The sequence below is a fragment of the Ipomoea triloba genome, chromosome 12 (genome assembly GCF_003576645.1).
Source record: "Ipomoea triloba cultivar NCNSP0323 chromosome 12, ASM357664v1".
In the NCBI taxonomy this organism is placed as follows: domain Eukaryota; kingdom Viridiplantae; phylum Streptophyta; class Magnoliopsida; order Solanales; family Convolvulaceae; genus Ipomoea; species Ipomoea triloba.
In genome coordinates, this window is record NC_044927.1 from 11,209,041 (window position 1) to 11,217,553 (window position 8,513).

Sequence of the window (8,513 nt, forward strand, 5' to 3'; positions counted from 1 at the left end):
TTTGACGGAGCTTCGACATGGGTCTTTGGCCGGCGGTCTCCTATTTCCCTTTGTTTTTTTTTTGTTTTTTTTTGTTTTTTTTTTGTTTCATAACTTTCATTGCCGATTCAACCACCAAATCTCGAACAAAGTTGCAGAAGTTTCAAAGTTCAAAGGATTCAACCAGATCTGAATAAAGAGGTGGTTTGATTTTAGTGGATCCCTAAAATAAAGTTTTCAAGAAGTGTACTGTTGTTTCCCTTTTCTTGTGTGTTATGTATTTGTTTGTGTTTTTCTGTCTGTTTCTCTCGTTTGTGTGACGAGTTTGTTTTCCTCTCGTTTCTTTTGACGAGTTTGTTTTCCTCTCGTTTCTTTTGGCGAGTTCTTTTCTTCATAATGTGAATCATAAAAGTTGGTCATGGCGTATGTGAACCCCTGACAAAGATGACAATGAAAAAGAGCCACATGAAGGTGTGAATTGTATGACTGGCCATTGCATATCTCCATTATCAAGGTTTATAAGAAGCACTGACGGGTGAATTATGAACCTGGGTCTCTTAAGATAAACACAATTGACCTAAACTAGACATAGATTTAGGTATTTGTGGTGAAATTTGATTGTTGCTTAATGGGTTCAATTAATGTTGGTGAGATATCGACAGATGATCACAGTTAATTGGATACAACCTAGTAGCTTGATAGAGTATTAGGATATATATGGAACAGTCATCACTATAATTGCGTGAATCGATACTTAGAAGAGTTAGTTAATTATCTAATAGGTGAGCTCAAATCCCTAGTCTTTTATCAATTGGAAATTTCCTTTTGCTTTAAATTCGTAAGTATTCTTTTTATCACGTGAATTTCTTTTATTTGTGTTTTTTCTTTATCAACAAAAGTGGCTATTCAAGGCAACAGTTAATTGCAGATTATAATGTTATTCAAGACAACATAACATGCTCTACATAACAAACAAACTCTTAGCCTATTACTTGCAGACATTTAATTTGCAAGCTGAACTAGCTACACAACAGTCTCATCAAGTAGAAACCTTAGCCTACTTGCTAAAATACACAAGCTTTAGCTAGCTAGCTAGCTAGTAAAGTCAACTCTACCATTATTAACTTATTTATTTGTTTATCACATACACTACAGATAGAAACCTTCGAACTGCATCGATATCCTCCCTCCCTAGCTAGCGAGCTCTTTAACACATTCGTAAAGGCGAGAGGTATATAAAATATATGACACGTACTCGATCGATCCGGTAAAATTAAAGTTACCATCCATCAAATTTCACCCATATAGTACTAATTGTTCACCACAGCAGCACTGTTATCAGTGATGTTGTTAGTACTCAAAGAGGCTATGAGACTTTCTGCAGCTTCATCATTATTATTATTGTTGTTCATTTTTACTGTTTTCTGCTCGCTTGTGGTGGGAAGTTGATTGGTCTGTGGAGGTGATGGCTTAGCCTTGTTCCTTGCTGGTGTCGTTGCCGCGCATCTTCTGAACATCACAGAACGAGAAAAATAACTTAATTCATTAAATCAGATAAAAGACAATCAACAAGAAACGGAGGAAGGAGTATCAAATCACTCCCCGCAACCTGATATAGAAACGGCCTCCCGAAACAAAATTATTATTAATCAAAATTTGAGATTAGTTTTTCCATATGAGGGGGGTTCGAACTTCTGACCTCTCTTAAGAGAGGAGAGTGTATAGCTGGCCATTCACGCTAACTAAACTGGTTAGTAAAATTAAAACTTAACTGTGCATGCACGCAATTAACCTAAGCAACAAATTAAATTAAACTAGAAGACTTACATTATTATGGTGTTGAGCTTCAACATGGGAGAAATTGGCACGGCAGTTTTGGGAATGAACCTGCAAAATAGAGCCATTCTTAATTGGCTGCACTTGAATCTGCAGTATGGAGGAGTAGTGCTCTTAATTGCAGAGAATTAGTGTATTTTATTGTTGATGTAAGAAGAGAGAGATACACACAGATATACATATATATATATATATATACAAGTCTTGTATGTGCAGAGGGATTGCAATCATTTACCACAAGCGACAAAATTCCACTAATTATTCAATTGATTAATTATAAGAAAGACTTGCTTTTTGTTCAAAAAGACTTTGCTAGCTAGCTTTTGTGGTTTTCATTACTTTCCAATATTATTGTGTCTCTGTCGTTCACACCTTTTTTATCGTCTAACTATTACTGAGGGATTTTTATTTTTATTTTTTTTAAATTTTAATGTATAGTTTTCCACTTCGATCTATCTGTCTTCTTATTAGTATTTTGGGAAAAGAGTTAATTCCATTTTTGGTTCTAGATTTATAGGTGACATTCTATTTTTAGTCATTTTTTATTAAAACATCCACATTTGGTCATAGTATTACTAAAATAAATGTTTGCAACCTTGTAAAATCGATAGTCTAAATATTTGGTCTAAAAATGATAGTCTAAATAAATACTACTTTTAATTTGAATTTTTCTAAGTGTTCTTAATTCTCTTTTGAGTAACATTGTCATTGTCTTCATCTTTACTATTTGTTCTCTTCCTTTTTGTTGGTAGTGTGTTATTTGCAATTCAGTTATTGTTGATAGCATAGATGACAACGTCATGCAATGAGATTATGATATAGGAGCTATGGATTTTCCTTTAGGTGTTCTGCTTGAGGTTCATTTGGTTCAACCATTATTGTTGAATGAGTTATTGTGGATAAAGAAATCCCTAGTTTAATAAAAAAGATTAAATAAATTAATAACAATTTGAAAATTTAAAATATTATGTATTCCAAATATATTAAAAGGTAGTTTCTCGCTTCAATTTGCTGGGTAATGGGTTATTTGAGTACTTTCATTGTCAACAAATCCCCCCAAGTAGTTAATATGATTGGTTTCAAACTATTCTTTTTTATTTTTTTCATGGTACTAAAGAAATACATATGTATCATTTTTTGGTGTAACTACTAATTTATTTAATTCAATAAGAGTAAAATAGACTTATTCCGCTTCAATTTGTTGGGTTATTATGTGAGTACTCTCTTTATCAACCAATCTCCAAGTAGTTAATATAATTAGCTTCAAATTATTTTAAATTTTTTTTTCATAGTATTAATAAAATACTTGGTAAATAAATATATAACATTATTTTGTACTATAACTTTGATATTTAATTACAAGATATTGTAAAAATAAGATAATGGACAATGTAATGAATATCAATTGATAAATTTGAATGTAAAGAATCTTTGCATGAGAGAAAATAAAGACAGTATAACTAATGAAATTATTTCTCTTATTTAATTTAATTTTTTGATAATGAATAATTTTTTCAAATAAAGGTATTGTAGAAACATAATTCTAAATTAAAGAAATACATATGTATCATTTTTTGTTGTAGCTACTAATTTATTTAATTTAATAAGAGTAAAATAGAGTGAGAAACTTTTTTTTTTTGAATACTACTAACTCTATTAGAATGCAGTATCTGTTCATAACTACTTTCTCAACCTATTGAAGCACAAGACCTCCTGTATAAAGAGAAGGGTTTGATGCCACTGAACCACAAGGTCCTTGGCAGTGAGAAACTTAATTATGTCAAATTTGATTGAGATGAGGTTCGAACCTAAGTCCGTTTTTTATAGAAATTAATGGGTAAGTTAAAAGTTAACGGAATATTAATGGAAAAGAGAATATTTAACGGAAAATTTAACGGATAATCATAAAAGTAAGGTTAAATTAGGTAATCTCTATTAATAATATTAATCTAAATGATCTTAACCATCTATTTGATTAAATAATTCATCTGAACCATTCATTTGATTAAATAATTTGACCGCCATTTTTCTACCCATTTTAGGCCTAACTCTCTTTGGCTCTTATTAGTATAGTAGACTAGTAAATTACCCGTGCTGCGATGCACGGATTAATTTTTTTATTATATATTTAAATAATAAAATTAAAGGTAAAGTATAAATAATTATAATATTTGAAAATGTACATTTATTTAATTATAAAATCAATGCAAAGGTATCAATAATATATGACTCATTTTATTGCATTTATTTTAGAAAAAATCAATATGTAATATGATTTATGAAATTATATTATTATTTAAAATAAATATGGGAAAAGGGAAAATAATTTTAAAAAGCATTAATATGATTTTTATTATAAAGATAATTTTATTACCATTTAAGTACTCTGTAATTTTTTATTACAAAGATAATTATACTATGTCTTACTTAATTCCATTATTAGCTTAATTATAATTAATTCCCTAATTCCTTAATTAGTATAATAATAATAGGGAGGAAATGACTACCTAATAATAATATTATAGTACACTATATTTTAAAATCTATTTAATAATTTTCCTTTACAATGATTTTTAGCTTTTCCGTATATTCATTAATTAAAAAATGATTTTTTGATTGTAAAGAAAATATTATTACCATTTAAATTTTCTGTATTAAATATTTTTGATACTATTAATTATTAATTATTATCTTTATAATGATAATTTTAAAAATATTTTATTTTTTTATAAATATTAATATTATGAAAGATTTGCGTATATTCATTAACTAAAAAAAATGAATTTTTCATTATAAAGATAATTTTATTACCATTTAAATACTTTGTAATTACTTTCAATTCCTTAATTTCTTATTCTTGATTATTAATTTAATTACAATTATTTCCTTATTTTAATTAATTCATTAATTCTATTATTAGCTTAATTTTAATTAATTCCTTAATTAGTACAATAATAAAATTAAGGAAAGAAATGACTATCTAATAATAATATTATAGTACACTAAATTTTAAAATGTATTTAATATTTTTTCTTTACAATAATTTTTACCTTTTTTGTATATTCATTAACAAAAAAATGATTTTTTTTTTAAATTATAAGGAACTTTTATTACCATTATTAAATATTTTACATAGTATTAATTATCATTATAATGATTATTTTAAAAATATTTTATTTATTGCAAATATTAATATTTTTAAAAATTTGCTTATATTCATTAACTAAATTTTTTTTTACTTATAAAGATAATTTTATTACCATTTAAATACTCTATAATTACTTTCAATTACTTAATTTTTTATTTTCCATTATTAACTTAATTAGAATTATTTCCTTATCTTACTTAATTCCTTAACTTCATTAATAGCTTAATTATAATTAATTCCATAATTAGTATAATAATTAAAATATTTTAATTATTACAAATATTGATATTTTGAAACATTTGCTTATATTCATTAACTAAAAAAATGATTTAATATACTTTTGCAACACTATAATCTGTATACCAAGGAGAGATCCTTTCTGCAATAGTCTTCATTTATTTTCCCGAATTATAGGAGCATTCATAGACGGAGAAGATGAAGATTGCTCTAAAGGTTAATCATCAAAAAGTAAATCAGGAATAAGGAATAAAGATTCTAAACATAGTTACGTTTCCATTGTATATGATTTTTTTTTATTAGGCACTTTTATTACAAATTTAAATACTCTTTATTAAATATTTTATATAGTATTAATTATCATTATAATGATTATTTGGAAAATATTTTATTTAGTGAAAATACTAATATTTTGAAAATTTTGCTTATATTCATTAACTAAAAAAATATTTTTTTAATTATAAAGATAATTTTATTACCATTTAAATACTCTATAATTACTTTCAATACTTAATTTCTTATTTTTGATTATTAACTTAATTAGAATTATTTCCTTATATTACTTAATTCCTTAATTTCATTATTAGCTTAATTATAATTAATTATTTAATTCCTTAATTAGTATAATAATTAAAATATTTTAATTATTGCAAATATTGATACTTTGAAAGATTTGCTTATATTCATTAACTAAAAAAAAAATTAATATACGTTTGCAACACTGCAATATGTATACTTTGGAGATATCCTTTCCGCAATAGTCTTCATTTGTTTTCCCGAATTACATGCGCATCCGTAGATGGAGAAGATGAAGATTGCTCTAAACACATACAAATATTAGATAAAGTCATGAGTCAAATAATAATTATTCACAAATACTATAGAAATTATTTTTGAGGGATTTTAGAAAGATGGTGCACATAAACACTTACAAAAATGATTACTTTTGGCGAAAAAGTAGTTTGGTAAACATGAATACTAAACACTTACGAAAATGATTACTTTTGGGAAAAAGTATTTTGGTGAACATGAATACTTACCCTAAAAATCAAAATTCATTGCGCACACTTGAAACACTCATAGTTGATATATAATCCTTGTTTGCTAGTACTTTTCTTCCTTTTGGCGAGAAAAGGAAAAAATTATGGGGAAGACTGAAGAATTTTTTTGCAACAATGGAAGAAGATGGGAGAATATATACTCGATTAAGATTATGTTATGGAAAGAAATGCATAATGATTACTAATGAAGAGGATATAATGGGATTAGGATGAAATCAGGGAAAGACATGTGTAGTATTTTAAGATATATATTTATATATTTATTTATTTATATAATAACTATTTCCATATGAACGTATGTAACTGCCAATTTCATAATTACATATAGGTATGTATAATAGGATAATACTATATTTATATATATACATATATATATCGTACATCATATGAACGTAGATAGGGTTTAGGAATAATATATATAATTAATATTAATAATATATATAATTACTATCATATGTACGTAGTTATTAAGATAGGATTTAGGAATAATATATATAATTAATATTAATAATATATATAATTACTAAAATGCCCCTATAATTGGGGGGAGGAATTTGGGAGGATGATATTGTTTTTATATATTTTTGAATACATATTGTTTTTATATATAGTATAGAAGTATATATAGATGTTTACTTTTTTACTTTAATTACTATTATGACTTATTATTATTATATTAATTATTATTTTTATGTACTCAAATTATGTACTAAAATGATTTAAATAGTTGTAATTTATTTAGTACGGAGTAATATGTAACGACTTTTGTTACATTTTGTACATTTAATTAGTATTAGTGTAATTGAATTTTTTATTTAAAAATTAAATTTGTAGAATGAAACTATTATTATTATTATTATCATTATTATTACTTGTGTTCGGTATTATGAAATTTGTAAATGAAATCAGAAAATTGGAGAAATGGAAAACTGGAGAAATGGAGATGGAAAATTGGAAAAATGGAGAAGTGGAAAACTGAAAAAGGAAAAACAGAGAAATGAAGTAAACGACCCCGAACCAAACCGAACCGAAGACGTTCTATGGAAAACTGGAAAAGGAAAATTAGGGCATTTCGGTTCGGGTAACCCGAACCGAACCGAAGACGTTCGGTTTAAAACTGAAAAACCGAACGATTCTAATTTTAAAGAACCAATCAGTTCAGTTCGATTAAAAATCGAACCGAGCGGTTTTTTTTTAAAATAAATATAAATATATATTATATATAATATAATATATATAAATTCCTTATGGAATTTCATTCCAGATTTCTGGAATGAAATTCCAGTAACTGGAATTAAATTTATTGTTTTATTTTTTTTAATTTTAATATGCTTGAATTGTTAATTTGTTATGTTGGTATTTAATATTTAGATATTAGACTTTAGATTTGAATTATGTGATGTTTCATGCATAGTTATTACGACGCCCCATTAAGTCGCGGCACCCCTTGATCGCCTTGTCGCCTAGGAAATGTTAAATTCGGACGTCTTAAACCGAACCGAACATCGAACCGAAATAAATCTGAATTGAAACCGAACCGTTGCAACCCGAACTGAACTATAATGTTAAACTGAATGGTTTAATTTTTTTTAAAACCGAATAACCGAAACCGAAATTGAAAAAAACCGAACTGAAAACCGAAATGCTCACCCCTAATATTTATCAATATCTATATAATAAAAAAATTATCAATTTCTCTTTTTATCCATTTATTTAGACATATATTATATTACTGGTATTTTTTACAATATGAAAATATATACACATATTTTTTATAGAATTGTGATTACTGGCATAATTATACACGTTAATTACTACAATGGTTACTTATTTAAAAATTATTTTAAAATATGTCTAAACTCATACTTTTAATTAAAAATAAACAATATTTAAAAATTTGTCTAAATATGTAATATAGTTTGGGACAACATTAATCCATATAAATTTAAAAATTAAATTCTTTTAATTTGTAAATGTAATTTTATTAGTTATAATTAATAAAATATAAAATATAATTAAAAATAAAATTAGAAAATTAACAAAATATGTGTTCATACATATTTATATTTTTTAAAATGCATACATACGTATACTTATGCACTATATTAATCATACAAAATTAAAATGCTATTTTTAATTTCTAAATTTAATTATTTTAATTATAATATATCAATATAAATTATAATTACAGAAATTATATTATAGAATTTGCATACATACATATTAATAAATATTATTAGTATATACATTGT

The 8,513-nt window shown here is 25.4% G+C and overlaps 1 long non-coding RNA gene across 1 annotated transcript; it reads right to left on the reverse strand.

Moving 5' to 3' along the window:
- Window positions 1–884: 884 nt before the first annotated feature.
- Window positions 885–1,980, reverse strand: LOC115998270. The gene is made up of 2 exons (XR_004093862.1): window positions 1,807–1,980; window positions 885–1,488 (listed from the first exon to the last, which is right to left on the reverse strand). It is a non-coding gene; the product is annotated as an uncharacterized LOC115998270 (long non-coding RNA).
- Window positions 1,981–8,513: the final 6,533 nt, after the last annotated feature.